The 23,887-nt window shown below is 41.5% G+C and overlaps 1 long non-coding RNA gene across 1 annotated transcript; it reads left to right on the plus strand.

Moving 5' to 3' along the window:
* The first annotated feature begins 1,522 nt into the window (after positions 1-1,522).
* On the plus strand, positions 1,523-3,986 carry LOC309691033. The gene is made up of 2 exons (XR_014271849.1): positions 1,523-2,560; positions 3,560-3,986. It is a non-coding gene; the product is annotated as an uncharacterized lncRNA (long non-coding RNA).
* Positions 3,987-23,887: the final 19,901 nt, after the last annotated feature.

Raw genomic sequence — 23,887 nt, forward strand, 5'->3', positions numbered from 1 at the left:
TCTTGTGCTTTAATGATTAATGGCTGCTGTTGCAGCTCCATTAAAAAAGAATTTCACAGAGAAATTATAAGAGTAATGTGTCAGTAGAGGCAGAAAACACTGTTGTTCATCTGAGACATGTTTCTTTGGGGCTCCAACAAGAGCTTAGGTTGGAGTACAAACCATTATTTTTAAAGGATCCATTTGAAGTAATATTGTCCAACATTTATGACACCAATGAGAGGGAGTAAGATGCAAAAGTGGAAATTAAAGGAGTAGAGGTAGTGAAATTTAAATACCTGGGGTTACCTATCCAAAACAATGAACAGTGCACAAGAGAGGGCTTCTGTGCTGACATCCGAACGTGATCCATAATTTGGCCGTCCAAACATGACCCAACCTGGACGCCTATGACTTTCAACATTTAATTTATGGGGGGTTAAAAATGTAATGTTACCAACTTTTAGGGAACAGTTAGGTTAAGGATGGCCTCTTCCTGTTCAAACATGGCTGCACACCAGTGTACAAAGCAAGGTCCAAGGAAGAACTTGACTGACCTGCACAGAGTCCTGACCTCAACTCAAAGATTCCCTTAAACACACTCCGAAACTGTGGAAATCCAGCAGAGTTAAATCTGAGAAAGCTACATGTTAAAAAAAATGAAACAGTGGCCTTTTTATCGTGGCATATATGGAGGCAGAAACAATGTGTCATAGTGTAGTAACTGAATACCAGGAAATCGCTGCAAGAAGATTAACTTTCAGACAGAAGCTCGTTTCAGTTTTCAAGGTGTGATCGGAAAGGAAAAACCTGTTAAATTCTGGCACCATATGAGTCATTTTCCATCACTCAGCCTCTGACATCCACTCACACACTTTTCCTTGCAGCGGTGGTCTGAAGGAACGCACTATTTGAGAACCCAGATTTAAAAACGGTGACTTCACCCCTTGCTCTCAGTCAGACTTAAGTCCACAGCGTCTGACTCAATGGATTTATAACAGAGAAAGAAAGTGACATTTATAGGAGTTTTTTGCATTTTCCTTTTTTATTCCTTTATAAAATGATTTTCTCAATTTTCCCATCATTGTCTTTCATCCATTTTCCATCCTGCTGTCTGCTTTTCATAAATGCTTTTTTGTCAACTGTGTTTTCCTCTTTATCTTGGTCTTTAGATGTGGTCCTTATTCTTCCCTTCATTAATTTGTGTCCTCTCTCCTCTCTTCTTTTAATTTATCTCCCCTATGTCTTTCCTTTCTGCTTTATCCTTCTTCCTCTGTGTGTTCCCTTTCACTTCTTCTAAAACATGTTAACATGTCTATCTCTGTTTTTAATGTAACCCCCATGTGTCCCTCTTATTTCCCGTCTGTCCTTTTTTATTCCTTCTTACCCCCGTCTTCCTTCACCAGCAGTCTGAATAAGACGCTTTTAATGTAATGAAAAATGGAGTTTCGTGCTTAACTCGCACTAAAAATTGATGATGAAGTAAAATAACAGCTGAATAGATAAATGGATGCATGGATGTAAATGCTGAAATTCACTGGCAACACTACAACGCTTCTATTGATCTGCTTTGTCACAGGAAAGTGTCAGCTGTGCGATTCTTCTTTTGCAGTGGGCTCATTTAGTTTCATAAAAAATAAAAATCCCAAATGTCAGTTTACCAAACTGAACATTTTCACAAAATTAGATCAATCAGTGCAACAGCTACTTCCTCCTTTCATTCCCATTCCCTTGCTGAGCTTTTACTGTTAATGCCAGCTGATTTAGATTTATTTTCACATGCTAAGCTCTTGGTAAGTCTGCTTTGAAAGGTTTTGTGTTAATAAACTCTGTTGTTATTAATGTGATCTCAGGTCAAAACTACGGTGGCTGGGAAGTGCAAAGCGCAACAAATTAAAAAACGGCAACAAATTAAAAATCCGCAACAAATTAAAAAACCGCAACAAATTAAAAATCTACAACAAATTAAAAAACCGCAACAAATTAAAAATCCACAACAAATTAAAAAACCGCAACAAATTAAAAATCCACAACAAATTAAAAAAACGCAACAAATTAAAAAACCGCAACAAATTAAAAAACCGCAACAAATTAAAAATCCGCAACAAATTAAAAAACCACAACAAATTAAAAAACCACAACAAATTAAAAATCCACAACAAATTAAAAAACCGCAACAAATTAAAAATCCTTGACGGAAAGGGATTGTCTGAAATACTGGAAGTCGAGAGTGATGTCACGAGAGGGGGCGTGGCCAGGATTTTTGGTTGAGGCGCCATGTTTCTGGGCCGAACAAAGCGCTAGCGAAAGAGGAGCGAAAGTACACGGATAACACCAGCTATGGTTCGTACTTGCTGTGCGGTCGGTTGTAAAGTTAGATCGCACGACCGGCAAGGGAATAAGGTTGAAAATGGTTTATCTTTTCATTCTTTCCCCACCTGGAAGCAACATGAGGCAGCTCATGTATCGGATGTTACCAAAAGAAGGCGTCTAGTCTGGATAGCAGCTGTGAGACCAGCTGATATCCAGTTCTCTTCCATCTCCAAATATCTGTTGGTGTGCTCCAGACATTTTCATTCCGGTAAGTTATAGATATGTTCATATCACTCTTTATCGGTCTTTTAAGTCTGACATCACTAGCCGTGTCTTGGCTCCAACTCCCAAGAGCACCTGCAGGTCCATAAATCACACGATCACTGTGGCATCACTGAGTGTTGAAAAACTATCTAAAGTCTTTCATCTGTAATAAAATGATCAGCGTTCTGCTCTACCATGTGTAACAATTGAGTTTATCATCCAGGCATCCATGAAAACGAAATTAGCAGGAAGTTAGCTCGCTAGATTCCATCTAAATACAATATAGCATGTCCTAACTGAGGGATTTTGGAAACAAAGTCAAACGTACAGCTCTGCTATCACTTCCAACATAAATGAAGACAGAAAACTAAACAGCAGTGACGTTTGTAGGGTACTGAAGTTTGGCTAGCTGGTGTAAAACGATGTGCTACGTGACCGTTAGCGACACAGCTATGTTAGCATAATATAAACACTAACTTTTTCCACTTGATAAAAGTTATCGTGAGGATTCTCGGTGGTCAGGAACAAATGTAATCGCATGGCAGGATGCTGTAAACGGACCAAACTTCAGCCAGGAGAACAACTGAGATAATCCATCCACAAGGATGAATAGGATTAGTCATTCATATACTGCTGCATGGGCTGGGCTGTAGCTACATCGTAAGGTTTTAAAAACTGAGCTTTCAAATGATTAGTGGTGATAGAAGCAGTGGGAGGCCAACAGTGGTCACTTACTGTTTTTAGGAGTTTTTTGAGATTAAATAGAAGACAATACAAAACATTAAACATGTTAACAACACAAAACCCATATTAAACGCAGACTACTTCAGGCCTGGAAGCAGGATTTGTCACGCCATCACTTAAAGACCAGATAGCCTATTAGTTTTCTTTTCAATGCACTCTGAGGTCATAGCAAATTAGAAAAAAAAAAAACATCCTAATGAGTGATTTTGTAGAACTACGTGCTATTTATAGACTTGCTAATTATTTGGCATTATTGCAGCAGACCAGCCAATGAAATGGATGAAACATCGTGACTGGGTTCCAGCGCTACACAAGGGACCTGCTTCAAACATACCACCATGCCAATCAGATTACTTCTTCCATGTGAGGGTGAAGAGGTGACCCTTCTGGATAAGATGGTGAAGGTTTGCTGCCGTTTTGATGAACAGTGTGGTAGTAAAACCAGGGGAAAATGAAACTTGCTCCTGTTAAATATTCTTAAGTCTTGTGCTGTATAAATAGCGGTAATTTTTCAGAAGATAAATTGAAGTAATTGATAGTAAATTAAGTAGTGTTAGTAGTGGGTGATATCGTGTAAATGCTGTCATGATTTTGTGTAAACATTTTGTCTTTTATAAACTATAAATGACATGGATTCTACATTGTAACTGATGTGATGTTCTATAATAAAAAAGAGGCAAAAATTAGTTTGTTTCTTTATTGAACTTTTGAACAGTGGTACTCAGTCAGTAAATGCAAATTATTTACATGGCAGTGCACTTCAGGCATTAATCTAGACCCTTATATAAAACATTATGGGTCATTCCCACAACCCACAGCTTTACTGTGCTCCAGCAAAGTATCCAATAGCAGTGACAACTCCTCCACAGTAGCAGGTGGGATTTTTCTTTTTTGAGGACGACTCCTTTTACCTGTCAATACGGATGGTCTGTTTATGTTTTGATCCAGAGCCGTTTTTGGGCAGCTGAAGAGGAGAAGTCTATCTTATGGCCAACCTCTGGCTGTATCTTGGTCATATTACCCAGCAAAACCCAGTATGCAGGTTCATCTGTAACAGCCCTTGTGCCACAGATCCGCATTGTTGCTTCTACTTTAAAAAGAAGAACAGCGACATGGCTGCAGGTCTCCACGACTCCGGCCATACAGGTGCAGTGGGCGGCTTCAACCTTCCCTGTGATGCTCACAATGACCCATGGCTGCAATGCTGGTTCATTCAGTCTTTGAGAGTGCAGTACCTGAAACATACAAGTTACTAGTTAATTTAAAGACAAAGACTCTAATGAGCTAAGGCCAACATAAATGTGTTTTATCTACTTTCAAATCCATTTATCATAAATGTAACAGTGTTTAGAAAGTTAGCACATACATGTAATTTTCCATTTTTTTATGTATCCATCTATAGAACGCTGCATGTTATATTCCAAATCTGCCTGTTCTCTTTCAGAAACCTGACTTCAGAAAATGAAACTAAAGTATGTAATCACTTTATGGAGAAAGCATAAAGTTTGACTTTAGGTGACAATTATGGACACGTAATATGATAAGGAGATTCTGCAGGTCATTAATCAATGTATTATAGTAAAAAATGTATTTTTGTGACAAAGGACACAAACACGGAAGCAAGATATGTAATTAGGATTATTTCTAATAAATATGAATAAATAATTGCAATTTCTTTAACCACTGAGAATAACTAAATCCTTCAGGACAATGTCACATCAATGCACTGAACTCACTATGGCTACGTTCACACTGCAGGTCTTAATGCTCAATTCCGATTTTTTTGTCTGCTTGTTCACACTACAAATAAAATGTGACAGCAAACGCGCTCCTTTGTGAACCCTCAAAGTGGCCCACATATGCAAAAGCAGATGTCACACACAACACGCTCTGTTTAGACCCAGACCAAACAGTATTGTTTGACTGATGGCCCTTAAATATAAAGACTTGTTTCAGACTTTGCTTTAAGTTATTTTGTTATTTACATATGGCCTAATAATTATCCTTATTGCCATTTTAGAGAGGAGCGGTGCTTCAAAGGATATGCAGATTTCTGTCAGAATCTGCAGATTATACAGTATAAATAAAATGTTCATGTTGTCTTCCCAACAGTTTCACTAACATCTACACGGGATGGACACGAAGCGCCGTTGTTCCTGACCACCGAGAATCGCACGATAACTTTTATCAAGTGGAAAAAGTTAGTGTTTATATTATGCTAACATAGCTGTGTCGCTAACGGTCACGTAGCACATCGTTTTACACCAGCTAGCCAAACTTCAGTACCCTACAAACGTCACTGCTGTTTAGTTTTCTGTCTTCATTTATGTTGGAAGTGATAGCAGAGCTGTACGTTTGACTTTGTTTCCAAAATCCCTCAGTTAGGACATGCTATATTGTATTTAGATGGAATCTAGCGAGCTAACTTCCTGCTAATTTCGTTTTCATGGATGCCTGGATGATAAACTCAATTGTTACACATGGTAGAGCAGAACGCTGATCATTTTATTACAGATGAAAGACTTTAGATAGTTTTTCAACACTCAGTGATGCCACAGTGATCGTGTGATTTATGGACCTGCAGGTGCTCTTGGGAGTTGGAGCCAAGACACGGCTAGTGATGTCAGACTTAAAAGACCGATAAAGAGTGATATGAACATATCTATAACTTACCGGAATGAAAATGTCTGGAGCACACCAACAGATATTTGGAGATGGAAGAGAACTGGATATCAGCTGGTCTCACAGCTGCTATCCAGACTAGACGCCTTCTTTTGGTAACATCCGATACATGAGCTGCCTCATGTTGCTTCCAGGTGGGGAAAGAATGAAAAGATAAACCATTTTCAACCTTATTCCCTTGCCGGTCGTGCGATCTAACTTTACAACCGACCGCACAGCAAGTACGAACCATAGCTGGTGTTATCCGTGTACTTTCGCTCCTCTTTCGCTAGCGCTTTGTTCGGCCCAGAAACATGGCGCCTCAACCAAAAATCCTGGCCACGCCCCCTCTCGTGACATCACTCTCGACTTCCAGTATTTCAGACAATCCCTTTCCGTCAAGGATTTTTAATTTGTTGCGTTTTTTAATTTGTTGTGGATTTTTAATTTGTTGCCGTTTTTTAATTTGTTATGGATTTTTAATTTCTTGCCGTTTTTTAATTTGTTGTGGATTTTTAATTTGTTGCCGTTTTTTAATTTGTTGCGCTTTGCACTTCCCAGCCACCGTACAAAACCTTCCTGCGGATGATTCATTAAAGCCTTCCAGGCCAAATATCCTTGGTTGCTTTGTCCCTGTTTCTTTTCTAACTGTATATCACTGTCAGGAATCGCTGTGCGGCAGGCAGGAGTTGGACCCAAAATGCAGGACTCACAGACTCGGGGAGGTGAACTCAAAACACAGCTTTATTTGCTGGTAGAACAAACATACAAACTAGACTAAACTGGGAAACCATAAACTAAGAACTCACAGGGAGACACAGGGAGATCCACACACAGCATGAGGGACGACGTCACGCCGAACAGAGGGAGACGCAGACAGAAATACACAGAGGGTTAACGAGGAAAGTGGGAACACACGGGGAACACAGGTGACACTGATAATCATAACGAGACAGGGCGGGGTGAACTGAACATGACATGTACGGGCGTGAGAGTCACAAAGTAAACAGGAAGTGCACAGAGGTTCAGACAGGAGGAGAGAGAGCACGGGGAAAACACAGACATAACGGGCTGGGGAAACATGAAACAACCACAAAGGGAGACGAGGGCTCATAAATACACAGGGCACACGGGGGGGGGGGAGAGAGCACGGGGAGAACTTGGACATAATGGGCAGGGGAAACATGGAATAAAACATAAGGAGAGACGAGGGCTCACAGATACACAGAGGGGCACACAGGGGGTAAAAGCCATGAAGGGAAAACACTTAGGGAACAACACAACAGGGCAACTCAGAAAACATGGCCTAAATAAGGAACAAAATACAAACATACAAGAAAACTAAGAACACTGGGCCAACATGGCCCAGGACCATGACAATCACATTAAGAGAAGGTGGGTTGTAGTCTTATTTCTGTGCACATGCAATGATAATCAAGTTACATTTTAGTTTAAAAGAAAAAGGGGAGAAGGTGCTTTGTTGATTCTAATGCTTATAGCAAAACCACTAATAAGTAGGTTATCATTGCAATAAGTTTTCCAAGTTAATTACTTTTGTGCCTTCACTGAGACTTGGCAGACTGATGTTTTCAGTCGCCAGTGTCCGGCAGCCTCGCCTCTGTCAGTGCGCCCCAGGGTGGCTGTGGCTACAATGTAGCTTACCATCACCAGTGTGTGAATGTGTGTGTGAATGGGTGGATGACTGGATATGTAAAGCGCTTTGGGGTCCTTAGGGACTAGAAAAGCGCTATATAAATACAGGCCATTTACCATTTTACCATTTTCTCCTAGATGGAAACCATCTAAAATGCCCCAGAAAAAAAATCACAAATTCCCAATTTCTTTGCAGTGTCTAAGAGGCAAATCTCCTGTGGATAGAGCTGTGGGAACACGGGAATGCCACGCTGCAAAAATGTGACATCAAATGGCATCATCTGTACACCACAACACTTTCAATAAGAGTTCTGACTTTTCCTGACCTTTTGCTGTCCCCTATTTGTATTCAGTGGGATTCTGTCTGGAAGGAGAAAAACATGGCTCCAGATGGTAGATTTCATCTGCAGAGCAAGTGAAGGCTGTGGATAAGGAAACCAGCCAAACAGAGTGCATGTTTAACATCTAACGCATGATGTGGACATCTTTATTCCAAGGCTTTTTTACATGACTTAGCTTAATGTTCTCATAAAAAAATACACTAATAGAAACTTAGCAGGGACTGAAATAAAAGAATGACCCCTAAATTAAATGGGCTGTTAGTCACCCATAACTACTGTATTTACCGCACTATAAGGCGCGCGTAAAATCCTTAAATCTTCACAAAAATCTACAGTGCGCCTTATAATCTGGTGCGCCTTATGTATGAATTTTGGTTTGTGCTTACTGACCTCGAACCGGTTTTATGTGGCACACTATGCTCAAAAATCTGTCAAAAAAAGATTTTTAGTGCCACTTTTTGGAGCATTACGGTTACCGTTGCCAGGAGCCTCGCGGAGTAATACGTACTGTGCTTCAACACAACATTACCGTGTTGTGTGTGTATAACGACTCCAAAATGGCACCCGCGAAGAGACACGCTTACGAAGCTGATTTTAAACTTCGAGCAATTAGTTATGCAGAAGAGAATGGAAATAGAGCAGCTGCGAGACAATTTGGCATTAATGAGTCCATGGTGCACAAGTGGAGGAAGCAAAAAGATGACCTAAAACAAGTAAAGAAGACCAAAAGGAGTTTCCGAGGGAACAAGGCACGATGGCCGCAGTTAGAGGACAAAATTGAACAGTGGGTTATTGAACAGAGAACAGCAGGTAGAAGTGTCTCTACAGTCTCTATTCGACTCAAGGCAACAGCGGTAGCACGTGACATGCAGATCAACGACTTTCAAGGGGGACCTTCTTGGTGCTTCCGTTTTATGAAAAGGCATAATCTCTCAATCCGCACACGAACTACTGTCTCACAGCAACTGCCAAACGATTACAAAGAAAAGCTGGTCATTTTCCGCACCTGCTGCCAGAATAAGATCACTGAAAAGAAGATCCGGCCAGAACACATCACTAACATGGACGAGGTCCCCCTCACCTTTGACATCCCTGTGAACCGTACTGTCGAGAAAACAGGGACCAGTACGGTATCTATACGCACCGCAGGGAACGAGAAGTCATCCTTCACTGTAGTTCTGGGCTGCCAAGCTAATGGCCAGAAACTACCACCCATGGTCATTTTCAAGAGGAAGACTTTGCCAAAAGAAAAGTTTCCGGCCTGCGTCATCGTCAAAGCTAACTCAAAGGGCTGGATGAATGAAGAGAAAATGAGCGAGTGGCTGAGGGAAGTTTATGTCAAGAGACCGGATGGCTTTTTCCACAAATCTCCGTCTCTTTTGATCTACGACTCCATGCGCGCCCATCTCACCGAGGCTGTCAAAACCCAAGTGAAGCAAACTAATTCGGAGCTTGCCGTCATTCCGGGTGGATTAACCAAAGAACTCCAACCACTAGATATTGGTATCAACAGGTCGTTCAAAGTTAAATTACGAGCTGCGTGGGAGCATTGGATGACAGAAGGCGAACACACATTCACCAAGACAGGGAGGCAACGCCGAGCGAGTTACGCCACTATCTGCCAATGGATCGTGGCTGCTTGGGCTAAGGTATCAGTCTCAAGTGTCGTCCGAGCTTTCACGAAGGCTGGAATAATCACTGAACAGCTAAGTAACAGCAACGAGACTGATTCAGATAATGATGTGAGGGATCCGGGCATGCTTGATGCCGAAATTGCCCAGCTGTTTAACTCAGACACTGAAGGTGAAGAGTTTGATGGATTTGTGGAAGTTGAATGAACTGGAAATGTAAGTGTATTGTTCAACATTTGATGTTTAACAGCTTAACAATGTTAATAGTTACTGTGAATGAGTTTGTTAAATTTTACCTCATCCAATTGTTTTATTCTGCTGAGTGCACTTTAAACGCCTTTTAATCCGGTGTGAGAGGGATCCGGGCATGCTTGATGCCGAAATTGCCCAGCTGTTTACCGTAACTCAGACACGGAAGTTGAAGAGTTTGAGGGAATTGTGGAAGTTGAATGTACCATACTGGAAAAAGTGTATTTTTCAATATTTAATGTGTTACAGCTTAACAGTGTTAAGAGTTACTGTGAAATGAGCTTAATAAAGGTCGAGTTATCTTTTGTTTGTCTTAATGCGCCTTATGTATGAAAACAGAGCCAGTCTTCAACAGTGCGCCTTATAATCTGGTGAGCCTTATAGTGCGGTAAATACGGTATATAAAATGTATTTTATGTAATAGAGAGAACTTAAGAATATTGTTTGAATAAATGACACTCATACCCGTCTACGATAATGTTGCTCTAGTTTGCTTGCAGCATATATCTCAGAACAATAACGAGATAAACACTACAATACCCCACTACTGAATGCACTGAGAATCCGTTATCTTGTAATAACTGAGAAATTAGGGCTGGGCTATATCATACCGTTCACGGTAATACCGGTGTAATGTTGGGCAACGACAAGAAAATGAAATATCGCAATAGAATATGGGTAAAGCGCGCATGCGCAGTGCCTTTGTTTACATACGCACATGGCGGCGACACAGAATGAAAAGAGCGAAAGCGGATCGTTGAATGAAACGGACGAACCAGAATTGGTTTGTAAAAATGCTGCAACTTCAGTGGTGTGGAACTGGTTTGGTTTTCGTCTGTCAGATATACAACAAAGTAATATTTTTGGTAGAGTATGCTAGCGGGCCGTCGTTATTATTTCTTTTGGAAAATACGGCACACTTAAAATCAATCCTTTGATTTTTCTGAAAATCGACAGTGCCCCTTATAATCCCGTGCGCCTTATGTATGAATTCTGGTTGTGTTTACTGACCTGGAAACGATTTTATGTGGAACACGGCGCTCAAAATGTTTCAGTACGACTTTGCTAAGCTACAAAGCCGCACCGCTTGATGGATTGTCGGAGCATTACGGCTATCGTAGGCAGGCGCCTCGCGGAGTGATACGTACTGTGCTTCAACATAATATTACCGTATTGTGTGTGCATAACCTCTTTTTAAGTTTTGTGGATATTTTACATGGTTATGCTGAGGATATGATGGCCAGTTTCCACTGGAAATGCCTTTTGGTTAAACTTTCAGCAAGGAATTTGCATTTGCAATGTTACATTTGCACATAAAAAACAGCTGCTAAGTGAAAATACATTATTAGTGCAAAAAAACCCATCAAAGTTGTGGAGTTGTAAAGTATTTTGTCTAGTGTCAATTATATCGTCAGTTACATCATTATCGCAAATTTTCAAATGTATATCGTGATAAATATTTTTGGTCATATCGCCCTGCTCTATGGGAGATCATCACGTTTTGTACCAGTATCAGTTTAATGACATGAACGTTTATTTGGAGGTGACCAATGCCAGATACATGCTGCATAGCTAAGTAAAAGCTAGTTTGTCATGTATCGCCATGTAGAAGGGAAATGTTAATTATAGTGGAGCTTTGCTTTGAGCAGTTACATGGCTAATATTTTGCTTGCACATATTGAGGTAAATTTAAATATATTAGACCTTTAGTTTGTAGCATTTGTCGTGCTCTTGAATACTTAAGTGTAGTTTCTAATTTAAGATCAAATTTTAATTCCAGCAGAAGTGGAATCAGGTTAGCTGGTAATTTAAGTAATTAAATAATTTTTCAAGCTACCAAACTGGTAGCTAGCAACAACATTAGCAGGCAAAACATAACTAGCCAAAAGCCAGGATAGCTTACACATATGTTAATTGGTTACTGGAAGGGCCTGAATTCAAGTCCACCGTTGGGCCATTTCTAAAATACTGCTTTCCTATCCGTTTTATTATCATGCTAAAAATAAAGGCTAAGCTTTTTCTTAACTATGCTGCATGATTCTGGTGACAAGTGTAACAATAATTTATAATCTTAGCAGATAAAGTATTTGAAAGTTGAACCAATAAGTTACTGGTGGATTCCAGAGATTAAGATAAATTAATGTGACATATTTAATATTTTAATAGGAGATTCTACTGTGAGATCTTGTAGTTTATCTGTGTTAGCAGCTAGAAGCTAACACAGGTAGCGCCTGGCTAACTTTGGCTCCTTCCTGGCTAACATTGTCACATAAACACTTTCTATATCAAAATGTTGTCAGTTTTTTGTTTTGTTTTGTTTTGTTTTTTGCCTTCATATGGGGTTTGCATTGGAGTCTAACTGTACCGAGCATTCCCTTTGAATACCAAAAATTGACACATCCTTGGTATTCTTAAAGAAAATTAGACTTGGTTCCCTCAAATACAAGTGCTTCCAAAGTAATAGAGTCGGTTAAGGAAGGTCTCATACTTTAGTTATGTTAAAATTCATTCAGGCATTACGGGGAAAAAAGCTTTTAAAACATGAAAAAAATATTACCCAATACACAATTTCATAAATCATTTAAAAAAAAAAAAAACAACCATACCTTTCTTTAAAAAGCTAAGGGCCTTTCTACTCACTTTCAAAATACATCCACACCTCTACGGCTTATGTTTGTCCTCACATTCATCATAAAAAACATGTACAAGAGGAGGCTGTGAGCAGGCTGACCTTTGTGCTGGTCACTGGGTCCAGTCTGCTTCCCTCAGCTCTCGTGTCGCTGCCAATTACAGATGCTTCCCACACGACTGACAGGACCGGAGCGGCCAATCACAGCTAATCATTGTCATTCAGGAACAGTGCGACAGCAACTGTTTCCATGGTACCCTGACGCTACATCAAGGCAAACTAGATCCCATCAAAAGTATCTGCAGACACTGTAGCATACACACTTACTCACCATATTTGGTTTTACATGAACAGCTTATTGCGCTGTCAGATGGTTTTATTTGCTCTAGCTAATGCGTGCACACACAAATACGCAAACACACACGAGCTGCTTCTCTGTTTGTTTGATTGACAGCTTCCTCTCCAGCTCTGAGCACGCTCCATCTGTGAGAGCAGCAGGAGAGACTAAAAAGGTATTTCATTATGTTGGATCTCAATGCTTTGCACTGTTATTGCTTTCGCGTCCACCCCACCCTTGGTGGAGTAACATCCAAAGCCCCTGATGCCTGAAACATATGGTATTTCAGCCTTTGCATCCTCTCCAGAGTAAACCAACCACATTGGACAGTGAGCTCCAATGTCTCCCATTGATGCTGCTCTTTCCTGTGCTAAATCTGTGACATCAGGAAGAAAAGAAAAACAGGCACCTGCAAAGTCACAATGTGAATAGTGGCATCAAACAAATTAATACAAGAAAATAGGACTTAACCATAAACTATATATGAAGACGACTTTGACGCTCTGCATAAACATGAAGCCAAAATATCTGACTACAATCTTGTGGAAAGTTCTTCGGACTGAGTACTGAATTTGGAAGCCAGGAGTGACATAAAAGGACCTCCTTAATATAGATTTCAGACACACAACTGTGACAGTGTAAAAAGGTACCATGACATCAACCACTGGTTTGATGAGACTTAGGCGTGTGGTAGATTTTCGAAAAAGGAGGTGTCCTGTTTCCTATTCTGGAGGCTTGAAGTGAGTGTTTTGACTGTTCTCATTTTGGTTTCAAATAACCAGATGTGACAACAAGGGATGCGTCTGACTGTGAAACTATGACTGTGACTTGTCACTCACAATTTGTTAGCCAATGTGCATATCATAAATAATCCTCCATTTTGAAACATAGTACAAAGACTTGCAAAACAGACTTAATGCATCCTACAAGGCATCCCAGTGCATGACCAGTGCTTGAGAGCATCTCTGTATTAATAACAACAAGCAGGCCCCATGGTCCTAGCAGGAAGCAGGTATTGTCATGATCTGCGGAGGCAGACCGTGCGGAAATGTGTGTGGTGGACCCAGGTGCGAACACAAGCGAAGATACAGGAGTGGATTAAACAAAAGCGAGCCTTTTATTATGGCTGATGAAAGGAACAAACCAGAGTGAGGGCAGTATAAGAGTAATAGCTCAACAGAAACCTAAACTGGACATAAACTATGGAAAGGCTGGAGATACGGAACACAGGGGGTGGGAACACAGACGACGCGACGCAGACTACATGAAACACAGAGACTAAATACACATGAGGGATGATCAGGGGAAGTGGTCACACATGGGAGCACAGCTGACACACATGAACCATAACGACAGGACAGGAGAGGTGAAACTGAATACACTGACATTGAATACAGACTTTCAAAGTAAAACAGGAAACATGGAGATTAGACATGACATGAATTAAACATAACCACGCAGACATGACACATGAACCAGGGAAACTTAGTACAGGGGGAGATGACATAAACAACTAAGGAACAAGACTAAACAGTAGGGCTGCTCGATTATGGCAAAAATGATAATCACGATTATTTTCACTGAAATTGAGATCTCGATTATTTGACGATATTTATTTAACCCTTTAAGACCTACCATAGAACCAAGTCCGCCAGAGCTTATATTATTATTTTTTTTACATATTGTAGTGCCATTTTTGGGAGCATTTCAAGTTGCTATACATCAATACAACTGTTATAGCCCATATTTTAATAATATGTATGCATTAAGTCCATAGTAATTACATTAATTGCAAAAAAGTGCAATAAACTACAAAAAAATTGAAAATCGTTTTTGCTTTTTTTTTTTACATATATTTCTACTTGGGGAAATTTAAGAGGCTTATCCCTCAAAACTTTAAATACAAAAAAGTTGCAAAAAATAGTTTACAACAACAGGAAATTTATTTTGAGTGTCTTCACAGTTTTATTTTGGAGATACAGCAATTTTTATATACTGCAGGAAAAACAAACAATGATGCAAATTTGCAAAGAAAACAGCATGTGCATCAAAATAAACTATTTCCAGCAGTGCAATTCGAGTTCTAAGCATCCCAGAAACTATTCAGAAAAGTATAGAGTCAAACATGACTTATAAAAACACCAGTATAGGCTTTTAAGGCCTACAAGTAAAAAACTACATTTTCCGCGAAAATGATGTCACTTCCGGTTTCGGACAGGAAATGGCGGACATGCGATAGTTCGAGTTGACATCTTTTTCAATGTGGGAAGTGTTATGAACAGATGATCGGATCGGCAAAGCGTGTTTCTGGAATATTATGTTTTTGTTGCTGCAAGCGCTTTTTATGCAATTTTTGCAAAGCTTTATGTGGAAGGAAACCGTGACCGAGGACAAGCTGATAGCATAAGATGTAAGTACAACTCCTCCGGTTTCATATGCAAAACAAATTATTGCGCTAGCTTACACGGTTCCGGTTCTACAGGGATTTAAAGGGTTAACAATAAAAATGTATTGAATAATGACTTTAAAAAACAATATAAAATAGTGTGCAAATACTGATAACAGTGCAAATGTTTGCAATATAAAAAATAAATAAAAAATGTAAACATCTATGTTTAGTGAACCTTGCAGTGTTGCTCTGTGGTGCAGCTATGACACCGTAGCAAAGTTTACACACTATGTCTACTTGATCCACGTCTGACTCCGCAAACCCATAATGTTTCCACACCACTGAAATTTTTTTTACCTCTCTTTTCAACCAACGGCAGTCACTCTCCTCTCCAAATAACTTCTGCTTAGCTTTCCGAGCTTCCCTCGGGTCCTCTTAATTGTTGTGAGGTGTGTTCAAATGCAGAGAGGTGCGCTCGATTTGTCACACGGAGCAGCGCGAGAGTAAAGCACGAGGGAGGGGCTAATAATCGGCTCAGTCATTTTTAATAATCGTTGAAAGCCCAGATCGTAATCGTGATTAAAATTTGATTAATTGAGCAGCCCTACTAAACAGCAATCAGAAATTAACTAGGTGCACTAAGCTAAGGCACAACAGAAATACAAAAGATACATGAACTCAAACACTGGGTCGCTTGACCCAGGACCATGACAGGTATGTTCATTAAGGCAGAGGTGCAGCCAAAACCACAGACCAGAGCACCTGCTTGAGGGTAATCTGGCTTTATGGCCCTGAGACACAAGTCAGGACTTGATTAACCCAGGTGAGGCGAGGTGTGTGATTGTGTTTGACTTTTGTAATTCGTAATGAAAAAATAAACTAGTCAATTAACTCCGATCAAAAGTTTACCTGCAGGAGAACATAGTTGAACTTTATTCAACAGTAAAAGGACCTAAAAAGATTTCCAGGAACCTGGAAATGCCAATCAGCAGCATTCAAACTCTAATTAAGAAATAGAAAATGAAGGACTCTGTTGAAACCAATCCACGGTTAGTTAGACCAATGCAAACTTGATACAGAACTGCCAGAAAAATTGTTTGGGAAGCATAGATAAAACCCCCTACAGAAATAACAAAAGCTGCTACTATGCCAATAGCACAAAGCAGCCCATTGTTAACATACCAAACAGCACAGAGAAAACCCTCAAAACCTCTGGAACAAAGTTATTTGGAGTGATGAGGCCAAAATTATGAAGGTTTTGGCCACAACCATAAACACTACATTCGGGGGGAGTTAACAAGACGTATAATGAAAGTACACCATGCCTACTGTAAAACACTGACGTGGATCACTGATGTTTTGGGGATATGTGAGCTACACAGGCAATTGGTCAAAAATGATGGCAAGGTGAATGCAGTGTGTTTTCAGAAAATACTGGAGGAAAATTTGCACTCATCAGGCAGGAAGCTGCACATGGGATGCACTCGGACATTCCAAAATGACAGTGATCCAGAACAGAAGGTCAGGTCAACCTTTCTTTGGTTACAGCAGAAAGAAGTGAAGGTTCTGGGAGTGGCCATCTTGGTCTCCTGACCTCAACATCATTGAGCCAGTTTGGAAATATCTCAAACATGTAGTTCATGCAAGACAGTTTACAGGATATGGAGGTATTTGGCCAGGAAGAATGGGCAGCTTTACCATCTGAGAAAATTAAGGTGCCTCATCCACAACTACTACAAAAAAACCTCAAGCTGTCATTGATGTTAAAAGAGGCAATATATAGTATTAAGAACTATGGATAAACAGGATAAATACTGTGAGTGTATCATTTCCAGTCTCTGCAATGAAAAACACAAAAGTTCTGCTGGAGTATGTAACTTATGAGCACAACTGTAGGTAGGCAGAATGCAGGTTTAAGGCATTTTTGCATGGGCAGCTACGTCCATGTGTTACACTGTCTACGCCAGGGGTCGGCAACCCTAGGCACACGTGCGGGTTTGCTCGGTGGGCAAATGCCCGGTATATACCGTTGTAACGGTATAAACAATGAAAGGTGGTGGATTGGCCAGATGCTGGCCGGTGTGTAAAAATAACTCAGTTGTTTGATGGTGGCTATGGCACAGATTCAGTAACATTATCAAGTGGTGGAGGCCCGTAGGTGGATGAGGGAAAGCGGAGGCAAGAGGAGCAGAGACCCGAGGCGGCACCGGTCCGACTGTCAGGTGAACTGAACTTCAGGTAAGAAGTTATGACCTGCAGTCTATCTGGGTCAGATATAAACCAAGTTTAGGTGGAGTATATTTTCGTTGTGCTGACTTTTTACAGTCAGTTACAATAACTCGTACTGCGTATTAGCTAGCATGACAGAGTTTCTACACAGCTGGGTGGGTGCTATGATGTTACTGATAGTGAACTTTATTTTATTCATAAGGTTCGTTAGGTTTGTTATTTTCAACTTTAATTTATATATTTTATCTTATTCTTCCCAGTTAAATTTACCCTTCATTCTAATTTGTGTTGTACAGTTATTTCATTTTTAACCTTAATTTATATTTTATTCCTTCCTAGTTAAATTTACCCTTTTTAATTTTTCATATTTATTTCCTATCTTATTCATAGCCTTTTCCTTTTTTGTTTTCTTTAGGTCACGAGCAGTTGTCCAAGCATTTCACTACATATCGTACTGTGTATGACTGTGTACGTGGCAAATAAAAATTTGAATTTAGAGTTGCCAACCGTCCCGTAAAAAGACGGAATCGTCCCGCATTGAGAGAAAATATTACGCGTTTTGTGTTGAGCTGAAAAGGAGCACAGTTTGTCCCGTACTTCAGCTAGAATGGAAAAAGACACAAAGCTGGAGTTATTCTGTCTTTATGCTGCACAGCTGCCTTTTCTTCTCTCATTCTCTCTCCCTCCCTCTCCTGTTTTTACTTCAATCATGAAACTGATCAGTGATCAAGTTATGAACTGTTTCTGAGAAACAAAAAACACCAGGATCCTTTTCTAAGTAACTGTGCAGGGGTGGATCTAGCAAAGTTTTGCCAGAGGGGCCAGGTGGGGCATTAACAGGGAAAGAGGGGCACAAAGAAATACTTTCTTATTCTCATTTAAAATGTCTGGCTGTTATTAAATAATTATCTGAAGCTTACAACCAAAGTTTTCATCTGATGTAAAATGAATAGAAATCATACATATACCAACAAGACTGTACATCACTGTCACAACAGCATTTGTTTTCATTCAAAGGCTTTATGGCTTTTCAGAATCAGAATCAGAATCAGAATACTTTATTGATCCCTGGGGGAAATTATTTTTTGTTACAGTGCTCCATTTTAAACCAACATTAAGACAAGACAGACAATACGCTAACTAAGAATAGTACAATATATACATATATATACATACATACATACATACATACATACATACATACATACATACATACATACATAAGTCACTTATAAATAAATATTTGGAAAAGAAACATGTGTAGTTGTAGCAGCAAACAGTGTGTTAAGTGGATGCGTTGTACAGGGAGATGGCCACAGGCAGGAATGATTTCCTGTGTCGTTCAGTGGTGCTTTTCGGTAATCTCAGTCTCTCACTGAACGAGCTCCTGTGACTGACCAACATGTCATGGAGTGGGTGGGAGGTGTTATCCAACATTGTCTTTATCTTGGACAGCATCCGCCTCTCCGACACCACCTTGAGGGAGTCCAGCTCCATCCCCACAACATTGCTGGCCTTACGGATCAGTTTATTAAGTCTGTTGGCATCTGCGACCCTCAGCCTGCTCCCCCAGCATGCAACAGCATAGAGGATCGCACTGGCCACAACAGACTCATAGAAAATCCTCAGCATTTTCTGGCAGATGTTGAAGGACCTCAGTCGCCTCAAAAAATAGAGACGACTCTGGCCCTTCCTGTAAAGTGCTGTGGTGTTTTTAGCCCAGTCCAGTTTATTGTCAATGTGTACTCCAAGGTATTTATAGTCCTCCACAATGTCAACACTGACCCCCTGAATTGAAACAGGGGTCAAGTGTTTCCTGGTCTTCCTGAAGTCCACGATCAGTTCCTTGGTCTTTGCCACGTTGAGCTGCAGATGATTCTGCTCACACCACGTGACAAAGGAGTCGACCACAGCCCGGTACTCTGTCTCATCATCCCTGCTGATGCATCCAACCACCGCAGAGTCATCAGAAAACTTCTGAAGATGGCAGGTCTCTGTGCAGTGGCTGAAGTCTGTGGTGTAGAGGGTGAAGAGGAAGGGGGAGAGGACAGTCCCCTGTGGTGCCCCTGTGTTGCTAATCACCTTGTCAGACACACACTGTGGGAGACGTACATATTGTGGTCTTCCTGTCAGGTAATCAACAATCCAGGACACCAGAGAAGCATCCACCTGCATCGCTGCTAACTTATCACCCAGGAGGGTCGGCCTGATGGTGTTGAAAGCACTGGAAAAGTCAAAAAACATGACCCTCACAGTGCTCGCCGGCTGGTCCAGATGGGTGTAGACACGATTGAGCAGGTAGATGATGGCGTCCTCTGTTCCGAGACGAGGCTGATAAGCGAACTGAAGGGGATCCAGATGTGGTCTTACTATGGGTCGCAGCTGGTCCAGGATGAGCCTTTCCAGGGTCTTCATGATGTGGGAGGTCAGTGCCACGGGCCTATAATCCTGGGGGCCACTGGGACGAGGCGTCTTTGGTACAGGGACGAGGCATGATGTCTTCCACATCACCGGGACCCTCTGCAGACTCAGACTCAGCATAAACAGTTTATGAAAGACTCCACACAGCTGGGGGGCACAGGCCTTGAGGACAAGGGGACTCACTCCGTCTGGTCCAGCAGACTTGCCTGAGTGAAGTCTCCTCATTTGCATCTCAACCTGGTATTGAGTGAAGGTGATGGGTGGGGGAGGGGTGTCAGGAATCTCACAGGAGGCAACATGTGAAGAGAGAGGCTGGCACAGTGGTGTGGCTCTGGATTCCAGGCTGACTGCAGGTGAGGTTGTGGGGGTAGGAGCAGACACTGTGGTGTCGAATCTATTGAAAAACAGATTCAACTCGTCTGCTCTATTCTCACCTCCCTCAGCTCCCCTGCTGTTGGTTGGCCTGAATCCAGTGATGGTCTTCATGCCCCTCCACACCTCTCTCATGCTGTTCTGCTGGAGTTTCCACTCCAGCTTCCTCCTGTAATTGTCCTTAGCCTCTCTGATCTTGTCCTTTAGTAACACCTGGACCTTCCTCACCTCCTCTTTGTTGCCCCCTCTGAAAGCCCTCTTCTTGTTGTTGAGGAGGGTTTTGATGTCCTTAGTCACCCACGGCTTGTTATTTGGGTAACAATGAACAGTCTGAGCTGGAACAATGGAGTCGGTGCAGAAAGTTATGTAGTCTGTGATACACTCAGTAAGCCCATTGATGTCCTCGGCGTGAGGCTCACAGAGTGTTTCCCAGTCGGTCACCTCGAAACAGCCCTGTAGTTCCGCTATTGCCTCCTCTGACCACCTCCTAACAGTCCTGGTGGTCACAGGTTCCCTCCTCACAATTGGCACATAGCGGGGGGTGAGGTGAATCAGGTTATGATCTGACCTACCAAGTGGGGGGAGGGAGGAGGAGCTGTATGCATCCTTGACGTTAGCATACAGTAAGTCTAAAGTTTTCTCTCCCCTGGTGGGACAGTCCACATATTGTTTGAATGTTGGTAGTGTATTGTCCAGTGATACATGGTTGAAGTCACCCGAGATCACAATAAAGGCACTCGGGTGCTGAGTCTGTAGCCGAGCTATGGCAGAGTGGATAGTGTCACATGCAGCTGTGGGGTTAGCAGAGGGGGGAACATAAACAGCCACCAAGATGACGTGAGAGAATTCCCTGGGTAAATAATACGGCCTGAGTCCAACAGCACACAGTTCAGTGTCCGGGCAACAAATCCTTTCTTTGATTGTTATGTTGGCAGGGTTACACCACCGGTTGTTAACTAAAACAGCAAGCCCACCTCCTTTACGCTTACCGCTAGCGATGCTGTCCCTGTCCGCCCGAACAGTGTGGAAGCCTTCCACGGAAGCATTCTCATCGGGAATGACCTGGTGCAGCCATGATTCGGTGAAACACATCAGGCTACACTCTCGGTATTCCCTCTGACTCCGTACCAGTGCTGAGAGCTCGTCGATTTTACTTGCCAACGATCGCACATTTCCCATCACGATAGACGGCAGACACGGTTTAAACCTCCTCCTCGCTTCGAGCCTCCGCTGTCTCACCGTCACCTTTTTTCTTCTCTTCTGTCCTTGACCTCTGCATCCCCGATGTGTTTTCCTCCAAATTTCAGCTGGTACTTCTGCGGGCCTGGCCAGCGAGCCGGCCGGCATCAGGGCGATCAGCTGATCTCTGGAGTAAACAGTCCGTGCGTGTAGGAGATGTGCCGCGGTCCCGTTCCATGATAAAAGTAACAGTTCCACGGCCACCAGAAGAACAAAAACTCTCTCAATCCACATGATTGAGTAAGAGATAGAAAACGGAGGAAAATACAAGTCAGAAAAAAAAAAGAATACGTAAGAAAAAAGAGCTAAACTAAGAGAAAAGCAGGAGCGACTGTAACAGGCTGCACGCTGGTTGGCGCATGCGCACTTTTCCTATAATACCTGGTGGGCCGGTCTCTAGTCTAAATGCCCGGGCCAATTTTTTCCCCCCAGTCCAGCCCTGGGCACGACACGCAGTGAATTAATCTGAGAAAGTGCATCAAAAAATAAATGGCCGTGCCAGCGGTGCTCATCGCAAATTAGCTCACATAGACACATTAGTTGTGCCGCTTCTTAATGACGGTATTTTAGCTAACAACCCCAACTACCAGATTCAACTTGTAATTGGCTAAAAATAACTTAGCCTAATGGTCAGAGGGACGTTGTTAGCTTTCCACATTCCGACACTTCAAATGCTTCAGGAGCTCTCCGCTCAGCATCAGCACCACGGAAATACACGGATACATCCGTAGACTCGAGACAGAATTCACAATGCATTTTTGGGCCTTTCAGGTGTATGGACCAATGTTTTATTTTCTGATCAAACCAGAATTCTTTAATGAGCAGCTAGATTTGTCTCGCATTAACTGGCTGAGTTAATGCCAGTTAATGCAACATCGAAGCAGCTAGAATCCACAGCTGTGCATGTTCATGGAGCTTTCATTTTCACCTGCTGGACATCACTACCTGACAAGTTTAACTGTCTTCAGAACATTGCAGAGGCCTTATTGACAGTATTTGGCTCTACATATCTGTGTGAGCAGATTTTCTCTCACATGAGTGTCCTCAGGCAGCCGTCTGCATGCTGGACACTCGGAGACCTGTGTCTCTGAGTGGGAGACCAGAGATCACATTAACATGTGTATTAACAAACATGCCATATTGGCCCAGTTTATTTTTCTTATCATTTTTTTGAGGAGACCACAAATAGCATTTGTATTTTCTGTTGTACAGTTCATTTGCTGTTATGGAGTTCTTGTTATTGATAAAAAGTGTCTTTTTTTGGTTTCAAAATAGCTGATAACTATTCGCTGATAGCTGCCAACATCTGCGAACAAATATAATTCTATAAAGTGGTTCTATATAGTGTGTAACTGTTAATATTGAGTGTTATTAAATTTATTGCTAATGCAATCATATGGCACACTGACCTCTGAGGAAATTTTAGACGGCACTCGTCATCAGAAAGGTTGCCGACCCCTGGTCTACGCTCTGCTGTAATCATGCAAGCTCCGTCCAAATTCTTTTCCATTCTTTTGTTTTATAAGCAGTTAGAAGAAAGCTAACTTAAACAGAGTACAAAACAGCCATATTCTTCTGTACAATTCTCCAACAGTGGTTAACACGTAAATGTACTTCCGACATGCTTTGACAGATCCCAGATTAATAAGAAATATGTGTACTTCATAAACTATTTTCGGGATAATTTAATTTGGGGGATCATGTACTTTTTGGGGTTCTAACGTGATGGGAGCTGGCTTAATATCTTATACTATACCCCCTTTATATACAATCTGTCATTCAAAAAATGCAAAATAGCCATTGATTTTCAAACTTCCCTCCATTTTATGTTGTTCTGCAGCACAGACTGTGCAGAGAGAAAACACATAATGAAGCCCGAGTCAGAGAAAGGGCTTATGGAGTTGTTTGAACTTTGAGTCAGCTGCTGTTTGGTTTTAGGTTTTATGCAGACATATGTTTTTTTCTGAAAGCCGAAGAAGCGCTCAGGACTGAGAACCTGTTTGTTGTTTGCAGTATGTGTGTGCCAGTATTGCTTGGAAAAGTCCACACTGAGAGTCTGTCTGTGTTGGCTGTGATGACTATGCAGAAACACTGATGCAGTCGGAAACCTAAGGTCCTATAAGGGACATAAATAAATCTCACGCTGACAGACATGTATTTCACATCCACACAGAGCTCCTTTCAGCTGTCAGACTTACAGTCCTGCATATCAGAAACAGAATATTAACGATATTGATATACTGCAGCTGGGAAAAGTGAAAGGTCTCTATGGAAGTTTTTTTAGTAAGAAAAAGCACAGACATATTTTCATATTTAAAACATGTTCTTGTACTATTAGAGGTTTGTCTTACAACTTGAGCACTAGTTTGACACAAAACGTGTCTTAAGACTAGTTGCCATGGTGACAAATGATTTGGGATCAGTGGCTTTCAGTTC

This window comes from Aulonocara stuartgranti (assembly GCF_965226115.1).
Source record: "Aulonocara stuartgranti genome assembly, chromosome: 16".
Classification (NCBI taxonomy): Eukaryota; Metazoa; Chordata; class Actinopteri; order Cichliformes; family Cichlidae; genus Aulonocara; species Aulonocara stuartgranti.